Genomic DNA, 16,825 nt, shown 5'->3' on the forward strand with positions numbered 1-16,825 from the left:
ACCCTTCCTGAAGTCCCTTAGCAGAAGTACCTTATGATTTAAATTTTTCAAAGTAGGCATTCTGATTTTCATGTAAATATTTTGCATGCATTTTGAAGCTACAGTATTTAATATTTAGCTTCCACTTTCCTGCAATGTTTTGTTAGTGCCAAAAAATAATTATGCTTAGGCTGATTTTTGTTTGTGTTCATCAAAATGAGCATATATTAGCATTTATAAATGCTCAATGAATGATGATCTAGCTCTGAAGTCAAATTTAATATGCATGAGAATAGAGGATAAGCTTTATCAGTATGCACAAGTGAAACTTTATGAAAGCATGTGCATTTGTTAATATTGAGATACTGTATGAGAGTTACTGCTTTGTAGAATACTCGGTTGTATTAATTACTCAGTCTAAGACAAGAAGGTCTTTGCTTTTTAACAACCTTGCCATTTAAAATACTAGTTGGTTAGGACAGCAAAAGCATAGGTGCTCAATTAACACTCTTCTGTAAGAGAAATCTATTAGACCTTGACTTCTTGGAGAATTTTCTCTGAGTAATCAACATTTAGAAATTCATGTTAGGGAAAAAAACAACAACAACAAAAAAGAGAGAGCCCTTTAACATTTCAAGTGGATAATAAAAGAACTCTTCGACTTCAGTGAAGTTGGTTAGCCAACAAATGTAGATTTATTCAAAAAGTGATCTTAATTTATCTCTCTGTGATTATCAGCTAGTCTGCCACACTGTTGAAGAATGTTTTTTCCCCCCTCCTCTGGAAATATGCTTTCAGGAGCAATTTTGTTCTTCAATATTTTTTTAAATTATATGCATATATATCCACCCCTAAACTTATTTCCCAAGTACAGCAGTTGTAGCAATTTTCACTCACACAGATTAAGCAACTATACTCCGTTCTCTTCATAGAACTGCTGCTTGAGAGGCCGTTAAGGGTACAAAGCATGTGGTAGACCCATGGAGCCATTATACTTCACACGGTAGTTGCTAAGCCAGATGCAATGTGTAAGACCTACAGTTCTGTGAAAATTGCTCTGGAATACGAAGCAGAAATTTTAGAATTTAGAATTCTTTTGAGGAAAAAAACAAAACAAAACAAAACAAAAAACACAAAAAAAACCCAGAAAGAGTGGGAAACAGTATAATGTATTATTTTACTACAACCAGTTCAGTGCTCTGGAGGGCGAAATTGTTGCCAACCAAGCACAATTTACAAGCTTACATCAGATTCCAGGGCTGGAAAGTGCAAGATGCTGCCAAATATCTATATACTCTGGCAAGGGAAATGCTTTGCCGGACAGAAATTCACTCTTGCAGGAAGGGGCAGGTTTATCAAGGTTTAGGACAAGATAATTAGAAACCGGGAGGTCATTGTTACATTTGGATATTTCCCACTGTAGTGCAGCCTGGAGTACAATGGTAATACAGTCGTCCATCTGTAATGAGCACACATTCCTTTCTTTTCTTTTCTTTTCTTTTCTTTTCTTTCTTTTCTTTTCTTTTCTTTTCTTTTCTTTCTTTCTTTCTTTCTTTTCTTTTCTTTTCTTTTCTTTCTTTTCTTTTCTTTTCTTTTCTTTTCTTTTCTTTTCTTCTCTTCTCTTCTCTTCTCTTCTCTTCTCTTCTCTTCTCTTCTCTTCTCTTCTCTTCTCTTCTCTTCTCTTCTCTTCTCTTTTCTTTCCTTTTCCTTTCTTTTCTTCTATATGCTCTCACAGTAATTAACAACTGCTTACCCTTGAGCCTAGTAGGAGAATGATAGATCATGTTATTACCTACCTACCCTTCTTACCCCATAGCCAATGCAAAACTCTGATTTATTTTGAATTTCTAAATGAATAAGAATGCAAAAAGCAAAACTGGGTGAAATCCTAGCACACTGATGTCATTAGGAAATCTTTTACCTTCTCCAGGATTATGAATCATGTGCTTGAAGTTACTTATGTAGAACATAATCCAAAATCCATTAAAATCAATTTTAAAACTTCCATTGCCCTCAGTGGGCTCAGCATCAGGCTGATAATGAGTGATCATTTGATTTGCCTTCCAGCCATACAGTTTAGTGAGTAAATACTACCTTTGTGGCATCTGGAAAGATTTTCAGGTAGTGGATGTAATGTGATTTGTTGAAGGATGCAAGAACAAAAGTATTCTGATGTACAATATGAAACAGATTGACTGCTTCTCAGAATTAGTTCTTCTGATTGCACAAGAAATGCAATGTCTCACAGTGTGTAATCAGGATTTTATCAAGGTACTCTTTCTCGGATGTATTATGAGAATTGAAAGCAAATAACAAATGACAATCAAGGTACTCTTATTTCTGTGTTACCTAGTTAGAGGCACAAGGTTTGAGTGTCTTTTGCATAACAATGAGACTAAACATCTCCTATCTCATGTCTTTCAAACTATCCACGTGTGCAACTATTATCATATGCTACCAACTGGCAGCAGTCCTTAAAGAGTGTAAGCAATTAGAAGCAGGCCACTGTCATCCAACCTATTATAGAGAAAGATGTCAGCAAGTTTCCTTCCCTTATTAGAAACAAATGTGACAATAGAAAGGAGGGAGAAAGAAGATGTCAGCAAGGGCATGACTCGCTTCTCACACTAGGTTTGTATTTCTCTAACACAGTTCACTTCAGTGCCTTTTGTCTATTACACAGTGTGTTACAGAGCTATAGGCTCTGATTAGAAAGATGTTGCCAAAGGCTTTGTCAGCAACCATCCAACCTTGTATGCTGTTCTGTGCAGTAATTGCGAATAAGAAATGAACAAGATTCAGCCTTGCACCTGTGCAGTAGTTTTTGTTCATAGTCTCTACTATTTAACATTTCTCTAGAAGTCAGAAACACATTATGTTAGAAAAATAAGCAGCAGTAAAATACATTAATGCTTTCAATTGAAGTCTAGCATATATCTTACAAAATATATTTTAAATGTTAAACATTTTCCACGGATTTTATGTTTTATTGTCTGCTTCTTCTAAGCTACTGATTTTGTTTTATTTGTTGATATTGATTTGGAAAATTTCTAATGACCTGGACAAACTAACCTCTGCATTCTGAAGGGGAATTTAGACAGAAAAATTTAAAGTCAGATTCTTTCATCTTCACTGGTGTTAAACAGTATTTTATCCTAAATTAAGTGGGCACTTTGCAGAGGAAGGTGTTGCTTAGTTTCAATAATATTTGTGTGGTCCATCTATCAGTTATTTGCAGAACAGAAGGCTGTGACAGTGATAGGAACTGAACTTACATCAGCATAAGCACATTTGGTTGAAATCTTAACCATATACCTGTCTTCCATTAACTTTAAGTCAGTAGGGAATATAAAAATAATCTAATCTTGAAAGCAAACATTCCTTTGAGGTCATGATGCTCCTGCTAAGTTTGTCTAACAAGATAAAAGAAAAAGTGAAACTTTCCAGCTAATTACATAGCAATTAGGGAGTGAGGATGAAGTCACTGGAGTGAGAAAGGGACAGTAAATTGCATCTGGAAGTCCAATCTAGTTAAATCTAGCTAAAATATTATTCTATGCTTGATTCACCTTTAACTTGCATTGGTTCTCTTCTATCCTTAGTGATTTAATACTGTGAGAGGAGTGGGAAGGTAAGTTCCAGTGACAGGGACAAGAAGCTAGTAGTGAACAACAAGTGAAACTGCTCTTATTCAACTTGACCACCCAGCCCACCTTCTTACCACAGACCTACAGACTGTACGTAATCAAAGTAACACACACACACAGTGAAGGGAGAAATACACTAAAACTGTGTTTTCTGTGGGATCATTGAAGATGGCACTGTTTATAGGCAATAAAGATACATATGAAGCAAATATGTAGTACTACTTATACAAGGTTGAAAATGACCTCTCTAGTCACAATTTCTAAAAGAGACTGCAGTTTTCTAAGAAAATGTTTTAAAGTTCTCATTTGCTAAGTTTCTATGGCTGTTTCAGGGAAGTTCAAAGTTTAGAAAAGTTCATTTCCATTTAAAGAGGTTTTTTTCTTTTTTTCTAAGTACCAAGAATTCTTTTACCATTTCCTTTCCAAATACTTTAAACTTGATTAATGATTGAAACCTCAGCATCAGTTAAAGATGTTTCTTCGGTGCTTCTCGTATTTGGCTGTCATGTCTTTTTTTTTTCTTTTTTTTTTTTTTTCCCTCTTTGTTCTCAGCGTTAAATTGGAATATCAGTATAAAAAGGCTCTGGTAATGTTGAAGTTTTAATCTGAAAAGACCCAAATTTTGATCCTAATTCCTTCTGGAACTGATCTAGCTTCTAAATTTCACACGCTGCTTTTAAAATCTCACAGATTTCTTTTGAGCCACAACTTTGTGCATCCACAGGCATTTAAGCAGAAGAATTAATTTCATGAGAAAACAAGACAGATGAGTACGTATGCTTATCATGTTGTAGACTTCTTAATTTATCCTTTTGGTAGAGTAATGTGTAAGCTTAGAAAGCTGTGTCTACAAGATCATTCTTCTCAACATGGCCAGTGGCTTTGTACACCATGAGATCCTCTTCATTAAGCTGAACATATTTTTCCTCAGGAGCTGTACTGTTTATGCGAAAAAAGAAACAAAAACCAAAAACAACATTCTGGAAAAATGAAAAACACTCCACCTACTTGTCTTGAGCATACTTGGCTATTGGAGGGCTCATATGGTAGTCTCACAGATCAGAACAAAAAAACAAGCAATTCTTTTGAAGTATATTTCTAAAGAATTCCTTCAGTCTCTGTATTGGTCATTATAAATCACAACCATTTTTAATTCTCATGCCTTCAACACCAGCATGTCCTTGAAACAATAATAAATCTCAAAACTGGAAAGATTTTTTTAAAAAGTTTTTGATTCTCTGAGAGTGTAGATTCTGAGTTGTGTCTGAAGGTATTTCTTGGGCAGAAGTATTCAGGTCTTTTCAAATATTATTGTTGTGACCCTTTACCTATTCTACAGTTGCAAGCTATTATTTGTATCTGAAATTAATAATCTAGTATTCAAACTTGACATTAAGAGTCAAGCTGTAGACAGGAAAGTGGGCATACCCTATAGGTACTCTTTGCCTTAATAAAATCACTAAATTTTTAATATAACTGCTCTTATGTAGTGCACTGTAGATAATCCTAAAATTAAATCTGATATTGATATACTTAATGAAATCGAATAGCTAAAAAGCAACAGTTCCATACCAAAAAGCTGTACTCCTTGTAATGCATTCTTTTGCTTCTTCTGTATCCTTTATACAACTAAAGGAATGAGCTAATGTCCAGGAGATATTAAGTCATTTTCAGGTATCACATATGAAAAGTTAGAAAGTATTTTTACAACATATTCAAAGTTACTTAATTTTTTTACACCCAAATTTCTTAATAAAGTGAAATAATCAAATTCAATTTTGTGATTATACATGCAATCTTCTGCACTTTTAGCAGAAAGTGCTTTTTTTTTTTTTTTTTTTTTATATACTCAAGAGTGTGGATGCAGATTCTGACAGCATAGTGTTTCTCTCTCAGTCATTGTGTATCAAAACTGCTCAGAGTTCCTTCCACTCAGAGTAATTTTTGGATAAAATGTGTTCATTGCTCTCACTGAAACTTTGGTCAAAATGTATACCAAATGAAAGTTTTCTGTGGTTTGGGAAAGTTGGATTAATTTTTTCCCCTTGTTTTTCATTTTTCATTCCTCTGAATTCCTTTTTGCTAGCCAAAAAAGGAGGTGCCGAAATAAACCAAGGAGGCTGCGCAGCCTGGCTGGAGAAGTTCAGCAAGTTTAGCGAGTGTGGCTGATTCTGTGAGGTTTCCAGCTGAAGGGCCTTAGCCATGATGACACTAATTCTGCAGAACTCAATCTTTGTGAAATTCAGAAAAGTTTCAGGTTAGCATCCAGAATAAAGTCATAATAGGAAGTGAAATAAAGTCAGTTTGCCTAAAATGAGTCTGTTTTCTCTTCTAAGTTTCTAAATGATCGTCTAAATTACATCTCTTGTGATTTTGCTTAATTATTTGCAATCTATCCTCATCTATCATTTGCATATGCTTCTCCTACAATACTTCTTGTCTTCTTTTTATGTCACTTAATAACTTTTCTAATGAATTTCCTAAATTCATTCCAGCATTCTAGGTATCATTTGTTTATGCCTCTAGCACTTAGACAGCATGTCATTAAGTAAGTTGTTATCAATTTAAACTTCATAATTGTTTTTACTTTCCATCTAGTATCATAAAATGGTTATACAGTCAACTGTGATCACTCTAAAGATTAAACCACAAAAAGAAACTGTTGTATACAATTTTCTCTATAGAACTTAAGTGACCCTTACATTGCTTGTGGACCAGGTCCATTTAACATATCTCATTTAGAATTAGTGATGATAAAAAGCAATCAACATAAACATCATTTTTGCTGTTTTTTTTTTTTTTTCTTAATCTTAGTGATGCAAAGCATAAGCCAAAGTTTGATGAGGGAAGTAGTTGCACAGTATTGACCTGTATGAGACTATTTGCTTGTCTTTCTTTGTGTACATGACTAGCAGCTATGCTGGTCTGGTGGTTGGCAACCCTGCACATAGCGGGGGGGTTGAAACTAGATGATCATTGTGGTCCTTTTCAACCCAGGCCATTCTGTGATTCTATTATTATTTGAAATGCCTTCTGTGGTGACATCTATCGAAATTATTTATATTAAATAAAGGATAGAGAGAAGGAACTGTTGTAGTGAAGAGGTATCATAGAATCACAGAATGCCTTGAGTTGGAAGGGACCTCAAAGCCCACCCATTTCCAGTCTACTGATGTGGACAGAGCTGCCACCCCTCAGCTCAGGCTGTCCAGGGCCCTATCCAACCTGTTCTGAGAGACTCCAGGAATAGGGCACCCACATCTTCTCTGGGAAGCCTGTGCCTGTTACTCTGGCAAGCTTTGAGCACTTTGGTGGCCATCAACCACAACTAATCATTACTTCTGTGTGCCATGACACAGTAGTGGGACCCATATTTTACAGATTGAAGGAAATACTGCTCTCCCTGCACACTGCAATAGGTTTCCTGTCAGTATTTGGATCTTGGACTGCAGTGGCTCAGTTGAAAAACAAGAAGTGAAAAGAAAGTTTAGTTGTTATAGGAAGGCACCTCCATGTGATAATTCCATTTCAGAGTGGAATTTCAGGTCATGACCTGTAAATATAGATTCTACAATTTGAAAATTACATTCACGGAGAATATGTGCAAATCAGGAAGTAACACTTCTCTGATATTTTTCCTGTACTCTGTACTTTGGCCTCCGTTCCATATTATTATCTTCTTAATTGTCTGTGCAGAAATTTCTTAATATTAATCAGGCTAGGTTTTCTTAATTTCTAATTTAAATTAAGCATTGTAGTAAAGAGTCATCAAATGTCTGTGTACTGTGGTTCATTAACCCTTTAAGAGTTTCTAAAGTAACCAAAATATATTCTGTGCAACTGCTTGTGTGGTAAATAAACGCTGTTGTCTATTCAAGTAATGATATTAGAAATTGCTCTCCATACACAGAGTTCTGTTGATATTTTAAAATACTGCTACTGATCTGCACAGCTTAAGCAGTTAAGCTCTACCCTGCTCTTTGTTAGCTTCATGCTTTGGAAATGTCACTGGAGTGACAGCTGGTGGAGTGAAGGCAAAGAGCAGAGAGGAAGCGCTGAAAAATGCTTGGAACATGTTGCTGTACTGCAGAGAGAAAAGATAACAGAAATACTGAAAACAATATATGGCTTTTAAAATCTACAGTTTGTTCTGTCTGGTGTAAAAGTGAGGACTGGCTGTAAGGAAACATGCATGCAGTGAGCGGGATATTTATCTGAACTCCTTGCCATTCTTCAGTAATGCAGCAACAAGGAAGATTATCCTACTCCCTACTCCAGGATGACGTCATTGTACTGATAAGTAGGACTTAGAAAAGGTTTATGTTCTCAGCACTAGAATTAAAAAATATAATGCTCTTTTTAATATAATTATTTCTAGATCTAATAACTTTCAATGTTTATCTTGCAAGATCATTAGGAAATTCAGAAATCATTTCTCCTTGGTTTGAGAGAACAGGAGAGGGGTGATCTAAGGATAAACATGCTCCCTGTTAATAGTATTAACTCTTCCACTGTACCACATCTGGAAAGTACCTACAGTGTTTCAGTCCAGTACCCTGTAAAGAAAGTGAAGTCTTTAAAAAATCATATGTACTGTTAACATTTCAGTGTTGAAACTGGTAGTAATTATTGAGTAATACATTTGTTTCCTAGTAGAACAGATGTTATTAATTTATTATTTCACATTCTAAATTTTCACATTAGACACCATACTGGCTGAATGAATGAAAAAATGAATGATAAAATATCTGATAGAATACTTGCTCTTTCCTTATGTTCCAAAGAATCTAAGCATTGTTGCACCATGTCCCATATCTCACTCAGACACATTTTGATTCACTGCTTCAAAAACATTGCTGAAATATTTCCAGAGTTCTACATGGGCCATTCGTTCATTATTGTCTCAGTGCTCTGGTATAATTATGTAAAAATCATACTTAGCGAATGTTGAAGAAGAAAAAATGAGGATTAGCTCTTCTGGATATGGCATCTGGTAAAGCTCAAGCTTGAATCAGTGAGGGGCAGCCCAATCCCTAAAGAACAATTCATACTGCCTTACTGCGCAGTGTATGTAAGTGTCTGAAAATTAAATAATTTTACAAAAGCAAACTAAATATCCCACAACACTATAAACAACTGAGCAGCAAAACCGAAAGTCTGTTAATCACACACATAAATTATGACTGTTTGGCACCATAACATTGACAGTGGCACTAATTACTGGAGCAGGCAGCAACACCTAAATTTTGGATTGCCTGACACTCTCTAATATTAATCTTTGCCTTAAATTCGTTAAAATTTAACCCAACCCAAATGTCTGAGTTCCAGGTATTTTATATTTTAGCTCTTTGATAGGTTTTTGTTTTTCTTCTTTTAAAAGATGGGAGAAAGAAAAAAATTGGATATTTTCTGACAATAACAGTAGAAGACAGCCCCTATGAAAAATTAATCCCTTCTTCTCTTAACTGTATGGCTGTCTTATTACGTAGCCCTTTTGTTTCCATGTAGTGAAATGCTCAGGCTTCCAAGGTTCTGAACCTTATCAGTAGAGGTAGATGTAAATAGTTATCAATCTGGTGTAAGTATCTATCAGTTCAATTTTCCAAAGAGTTAATTTGCCACAATTTTTGCTTTTATACCTGCCATGTGACATTCTTAAGAAGATGTCATCTGGCAACTCTTCTGTTTCTTAGAATGGCTGCTGTCGTTTCTTTTTTACTTCAGCTGTAACTGAATCAGCCTTCCAATACTGGCTTTTCCCCATCTGGTAGTTGAGGGGAGCTTTCTCTTAACAAACATTCTTTCTAGGTCTTTGCTGAGATGGAAGTTAAGCAAGACGTGGCTACTTTGTGGTTAGATGGACTGGTGTGAGTACTTCTAAAGAGATCCTTCACAGACTGCTTCACAGTCTGCACCAACCAGGGCTGCAGGACTGATTCTTATATAGCTATCCTCCCACATGCAATTGCTAACACACGGTGCAATCACTGCTCAACCCTGATCTCGTAAGAAAAATTGGATGCAATTGCAAGTGCTGTGCGTTTGTGAGAGGAGAACTGTCCTTGAAACCTGGTTCAAACATGATTCACCCTCAAAGGAATCAAAGTCCTAGTTCAGGTAAGGTAGCTGCCAAATACAGAGCTTTAATAGCAACTTTTTATGTCCCCTCTATCTTAATTTATGTTTTCTTCTGATCCATCATTTTTACCCCTTTTGATATTAAACTTTTTCTGCCTTGCTTTGAATGCTTTTCTGTAGATACTTTTTTTCACCTCAACCTCTCACTGTTTCTCGTGCGTGCAATTCTGATGCATAATGATTTTTTAAAGCAAATATACCACAGTAACGACTCTTATAAATGAAAAATGGAGATTTCAAAACTTGGACTAATGGATCTTTTCATCCTATCAATCTTGTTTTCACAAATGTCGGAAACTTTTGAAGAGTTTCTATTAAATCAAAAAGAGTAAAATGTTTCTCAAATGATTTTCCCAAATCAAAATTACTTTGCAATTAAAAAAAAACACAACAAACCTCCAAAGTTAATTAACACAGTGTTGACCTCAAACTAACAGATAGCCTACCTACAGGGAAGTCACTGACTTCAGGGATGTTAACCTGTTGGGAATATTGATGAAAACTGGGCTAGAAAAAGAACGTGCAAGGCAAGTAGGCTCTTCTCTGAGGCAACTCTTGATTTATTGCTTCATCTCTGTGTTAGTGTTGGCAAAATGTTGTGGAGAATGAAAAGAAATTGCTTACTAGGCTCTACCACTTTACTGAGAGGATGCGAGAAAAGTTGTGTGAAGAGTGGAATGTGTGGGGAATTAGAGTGAGAGCACAGTATTTTGTCACTGGCAGATGTCTGCTGGGTTTTACCATTTTACTGGGGTGGTACAATTCAGTTGTTATGACACATCCAGGATGAAAAACAGAAAACACAAGCTGAAGGCTTGGAGAAAAATAAACGATTCTGACTCAGAACTTACACCCCAAAGTAAAATGAAGATTGAAATATTGCATCAGTGTGCTTAGCAGGAGCAACCTGGAGCACACATGAAGAAATGAGCTCCCAATTATTTGAAGATTTGCACTGATCTTCAGATGAAGAGGGTAATATTGGAAAGCCAGTATTCAGGTGAAAGGATGATTATGGACAAATTGCAAACTGATCTTATGTTTTTTACTGCCATTTTCTTCTATGTATACTTTTGTTCAGAGTGTAGTCAGCCCCACATCTGATTCTGCTAAAGTCCAAGGAAAAATGTTTCAGTGCCTGGAAGTGTTATGGTTTTACTTGTTTGGCTAGGAAAGTTGGTCTCATGTAACCTCTGAACCCTGTGCCATATACTTGCAGTAGGCTGTGGGACCTGCTTGGGTGATCTACTTGCTGTTAAGTTTTATATAACTGCTTAAAAAAGGTTTCAGGGATTCTCTGCAGTAATATGACATGTATTAACTTCCAGAAGTAGCCAATTTTTATCCCTATGAAAATAAATGTATTTTTACTGTATTTACTGAACTGTTCTTCTAAGTTTGAGAAACTGTTAATTGCAATTTATTGTCTTTATTGCAATGGGTAATTTTGCTTAAAATTTTAACTTTTCCAGAGGTTGAGTTTACCTACAGGTGAGCTTCTAAAAAGTAGTGTTTGGGAAGATCTGAATGGTGACCTTAATCTGTGGATTTTAAAAACGTTTAAAAGGTGAATAAACATCATTGCCTCATTTTCACACGTGGTGAAAGTAAGACAGATAAAATGGTTTGGTCAAGGTTATTTAAGTTAGCTAATGGTAGAGCTAGAAATAGCCTTAGCCCTCCCAGCTGCTTTATTCAGTCTGTCTAAAGGGTGTTTCATCTGCGCTTTGAAATATGAAAGGTGAGAGTTTACACTTCTAGTGTTCAGAATTCCATTCATGGATTACTCTGAAAGAGACTGCGATAACCATAATTGTGTACTACTGGACTCATACTTTTTAACATCTCTCTGCTTCTTTTTGTGGATGCAAAACTGATAAATAAATTTATTGTATACAAATGAGAAACTGGATAGCAACAAGGTCATCTTAGGTAGCTTAGAAAGAAATCAAGTGAATATGAGTTTGATATCAAAAGTAATACATGTCCAGTAATCTTAAGCCCTTTAAACAGTGGTTATTTCTACATGTTGAAAGACCAGATGTTTTTTTTTGTTTTGTTTTTGTTACCATAGATATCCAGTTGCTTTTGTTCATACCAAGGAATCTATAATTCGGTCTGTCCCAGATGATGGTTTTGAAAGGGGCACATCATTCCTTACCTTGTGAAAGTAGAACCTCAAATCACTCTGAATAATATACAGCATTAAGGGGTTTAGTTAGCCTTTATTTTATATTATTTAATTTTCTTATGAATAACATAGAAAGACACTGTTAGTGTCTCCTCAGTGTATCATCAGCATCTACATAACAACTTCATAGATGACTGTGATCTCACAGATTGTCAGGCCAACACAGTGCCTCTGAAGTGCTATACTGATACTCTAGAAGGTTGGGTAATGGGTAACACCAGACAGTCCCTGCTGTATGTCATTTGAAGCAAACAATACACTTCACTTCCTTTACAAATACCTGGCAGCACTGAATTCTGTTTATCACCAGCCATTTGGCAATGAAAGCACTGTTCAGTGCATTGCTGATGCACAGCAGCAGCTCTGGAATATGCGCAGCTCTCAGGAATGAGATGATTTTTGCAATGGCAGCAGATGATGCTTTGGAAAGATGCTTAGTTTTGAAGAAAAGGAGATGAAGATTATATTCTGAGCATCTGTTCTCCACTGCTTGTTGTTGTTGGGCCTAACCTTTATGACGTTAATTTGGCTGTTTATGCATACCATTTACTCAGCTTTGTAAGATCTTGATGGCATTTGTTACTACGTGCATTTAGGTGCGCTTTGTCCTAGTTGTACTGTGAAAGTTTAAACTTACTCTTGTCCATCAAAATGATTGGGATTAGCTTTCCTTCCAGTTGGTGATTCCTGATCATTGTTTGACTCTAGACTTCTAGTATTAACATTGGCTAAACAACCTTTACATTTCTTCTCCCTCCTGAAAAATATAAAGTACTCATATTTCAAAATAAACCTCCTGATCTGCCCATTATTTAATATCTGACAGTTGAGATTTTAAGCTGCTGAATGCACACATAAAGCATTTTAAAAAGTGACACTGAGTTATGAGGTTGTGAATTACGCAAGAACATGATGTCAGCCTTCTGATTGGAGTCATGGTATTTAGCAATGTTCCTTGGGCAGGAAAGTTCACACACAGAAGCCTGTCCAACAGTTCTAAGAATTTTATATCTTTTGAAGTATTTAATGTATTTCTGTACGTGTTAAAGCACTGGACTTCCAAACCCTTGTTTTGGTTTTCCAGTAATCTCAGTGAACTCAGGGTCATTGAATCACATGCTTTCTCACTGGCTGCACTGAAATCAAGTGGTCAGCAGCTAAATTGCAGTAGTTTAAATGTGTCTAAAATGAATTCAAAGCAGTAGTTTAAAAGAGCATTATGGTTCTGCTTGCAACACAGCATATGTATGTGATGGAAACTATAGGGGTAGAAGTGGTTCAAAGAAAAGGTGGATTTTCAGTACTGACTCAAAATAAGAATAACAAGACTTTCAGGTTTCAACTGCCTATTTCATCCAGATTTTTTTTCCGTGATTGTAGTTGTTTCAGTAAGAAAACAACCTGTTGTTTGTACAGAATTACATCAAAGTTTTCCTAGCCATCTATCTGTATTTTGAGACGATGAGAAACCAACAAAACTGGCAATATGTGTGAAGTGACACACTCTCGTTTCCTTTGTCTGAAAATGCTCAGCCAAAGGCAGTTATGGACTTAACCAACAAAATCATATGTACCTGTTTAGATTGTTCAGAATGAACAGCTTTCCTACTGCTGTTTGCAGTACTGGTGATAAAGCGTGGGGAAGCAGGAAGAAAAAACAAATTGTCAAATACCGTGGATTTTTTAAAATGAGATTACTGTCCCTTGGCAGCACAGGTTGACGTGAAAAACAGTTTATTCATATATGAGAACTGCAGTGGTGGTCTCTCCTGACACTCACACTGTAAAATTATTTGAATGAATTCCCATCCTGTTGGTAGACTCAGAATACTAGCCATGAATGGATAAGCCTAATTTATGTTGCCGTTACTGGAGACAGGAAGTTACTTATTCCAGCTAGAGGCTTAGCTTGCAACTCTGAGAGGTGTTTCCATAACCACAGCACACTATGAATTTTTGCAAACAACCATAGGGCTTTTCTGTACCAACTTGCTTCAGCTTCTACATTAGCTGCAAATGTTTTATATTCTGTCTTGTTTAAATGTATTCATATAAAATGACATCTCTGGACCAAGAGATTTCAATCAATTACAATTTTAGATGATTTTGCACAGAATTCTGTTTATCACCATCCACTTGGCAAGGAAAACTATTCCTGGTCAGTGCTTTGCTGATGCACAGCAGCTGCTCTGGAATTTGTGCAGCTCTCAGGAATGAGGTAATTTCTGTTGCCGCAGTGGCAACAGAAGAGGGTAATGATGCTTTGGAAAGATGCTTAGTTTTGAAGAAAGGGAGAGGAAGCTTAGGTTGCTTTTGATTCTAAGTCACTTGTTAAAAGTGTTTTGTTAGTTCAAGTAGAATAGGGCACATTTCCCCTGTAAAAAGGAACAATGCTGCTTGACTCTATCTCTGGGTGAATATCAATGTTATTTGTATCTTGTTTTGAATATACAAAGCACGAGCAAAAATTCTAAAATTTCTTTACTGAATCAATCTTTGCCATCTCCCTTCGGAAATACAATTAATAGGTCAAAAAGCCTTATAAATGCTCATAGAAACAAGTAATCTTCTGAGAAGTAGTATGGTGCAGTGCATTTCTCTGAGCATAACAAATACTTCTGTGATGACCACTCCAGAAGAGTTTATAAGAAAAATATTAATTCTTTTTGTCTGTAGCATTTGGAACTTGGAAATTAATAGGGCACTAGACCACCCATTAGATAATGAAGAAAAAAGTAAATATTTGACTGGTTTATTCTTTCTCTAAAGAAGCAAGCATCCCTGTGTAACTACAAACACAATTTTTATTTAAAAAATCTGTGACAATAGTGTAACACTGGTTGACCTGTGACCACTTGAAGTGACAAAATTATGGTTAACATTTCCTGATTTTAAGGGATTTGAAGAACCACAGTTTCAGTCACTAGATTTTTCATTAAGCTCTTCTGTTTTAGCGACTGTACCTATTTAAAAATGCATTCAATTCATACACTCCTATATGATTTGTGGTTACACAAACTAATACTTAAAAGAATCTCTGTGAATTATCTTACTCCTTATAATACAGTGCATTTAACTTTATGGTGACAAATTTAGTTGCTGTCAGATGCTCTCATTTCATTGGAAAATGACAAGTGCCTGGAATTTCAAAACAAAATCTCACGTGAACATAACTTCTAAAGAATTCTGAGAGATTTTTAATTACAGTTTCCAGTTTATAGGATAAGCCAAACAATAAAATATGAATTGTCAAACTTCCTGCAATGATTATTACTTTTCTGATGTTCAGTCTTCATCCTATAATAATGTTTGTGATCCACATTCAGACTTTGGCATCTTGCAAATAAGGTTAGTAGAAAGGTAGAATTCATAGTCCTTATTAACCACTGTCTGTTCCAGAATGCATCTTTTGATTACTTATTCAAATTCAGCCTTCATTATTTTTAGCTCACTTGGGAAATTATTAGCTTTCATCCGATGCCTCACATACTTATGCTAGAAATAAGAAGATTTCATCCTAAGCGTATTAGTATGTTTCACGTCAGAGAGGAAGCTAAGTCATTATGCCAACTCTTATTTTAAAGGGCTTTTGATAGTGGTAGCTTTTTCACCAGCATTCGATATGTTCCACAGCTCAAGTAAGGTAAGTAGTTAAAGAACCTGACTCCTGTTTCCAAAATCATTACAGTGACTAAAACCACAGGTATTTGCCTAGAAAGGGACTAAAGAATTGTCTAGGACCATCTATCATTTATTTCAGTGGAAATTTAGATTCATGCTTGCTTCTGAAAATCTCTTGAGTATCTATCTGCCTCTTCATTGCCTACTAAACTTTGTATATCTGCTACATTTCCATTTTAGAGTCTTCCAAAGTCTCACTGAGTGAGACTATTTTGAAAATAGGGTATAAACTACTTATTTTGAAAATAGATCAATGGTTCTAAAAAGTTATGTCTCAGTTTTTTAGATGTGGGCATTTAGATGCCACAAAACCTAGAACAGTTAAGGCATTTCAAGAAACACCTGAAACAAACTGGTAATCTTAATAGTTTATGTCCCTTATGACTGGTAGATGACTTTAAAAGTATGATACAAATCTCTCAGTTAGCTTTGTAGTGCAACTGCTTGATGTTAAAATGAGCAGTTTCCTGATTTGCATTTTCCCTTTCCTAATCAGGCACAAGAAGTACCTATGGATTGCATAAGATAAATAATATTTACTATATTTATGACAAAGGGGAAAAAATATCAAAATTTTAGCTGGTAGATCTTAGGAAAAACAGATGATTGGTTAGAAACCTATGGGAATCCAGTAAAGGGAAAATATCTGTGGTCCAATGATGCTCAGGGCTAAAAGGCCCAGGAAAATCAACGATCAGTGTTTTCTCAGGTGAATATGATTAACTCCTCAAATTAACTTACACTATCCTCACTGCACTGAGCCAAAGCCAATTGAAGTTAGCAGATAACCTTGAGTCAATTGATTCCTAATAGTGGATTGTAAAGTGAAGGAACTCCTGAATAAGGCTTGGCGGGATTATTTAGAGTCACATACTAAAACAAAACAAAACAAAATGATAGAAAGAAGTTGTTTGTTTGTTTGTGAAGCTTTTGTTGTTGTTGTTTTTGTTTTGTTTTTGTTTGTTTTTTCTATTTTGAGGATCAACTTCCTCAAACCAACATCCTGACCTGAACATCAGAATTTTAGAAAAAATACATGAATGTTGTTTCATTATTTTTTCCCTCTAGTACCATATTTCTTCCTTCCTTATTATACTATATAACAGCTTTTCTTTCACAACCTTTTTTTCCCTGCATGTGAAACTGCAGATACATGCTTTTTTGATATTACAAACCTACAAAAATTAAA

The 16,825-nt window shown here is 35.6% G+C and overlaps 1 protein-coding gene across 1 annotated transcript in view; it reads right to left on the bottom strand.

Moving 5' to 3' along the window:
- IGF1 (insulin like growth factor 1) overlaps nt 1–16,825 on the bottom strand; it is a 55,221-nt gene that overhangs the window by 23,433 nt on the left and 14,963 nt on the right. The window lies entirely within an intron of this gene.

Source organism: Coturnix japonica, chromosome 1 (assembly GCF_001577835.2).
Source record: "Coturnix japonica isolate 7356 chromosome 1, Coturnix japonica 2.1, whole genome shotgun sequence".
NCBI lineage: Eukaryota > Metazoa > Chordata > Aves > Galliformes > Phasianidae > Coturnix > Coturnix japonica.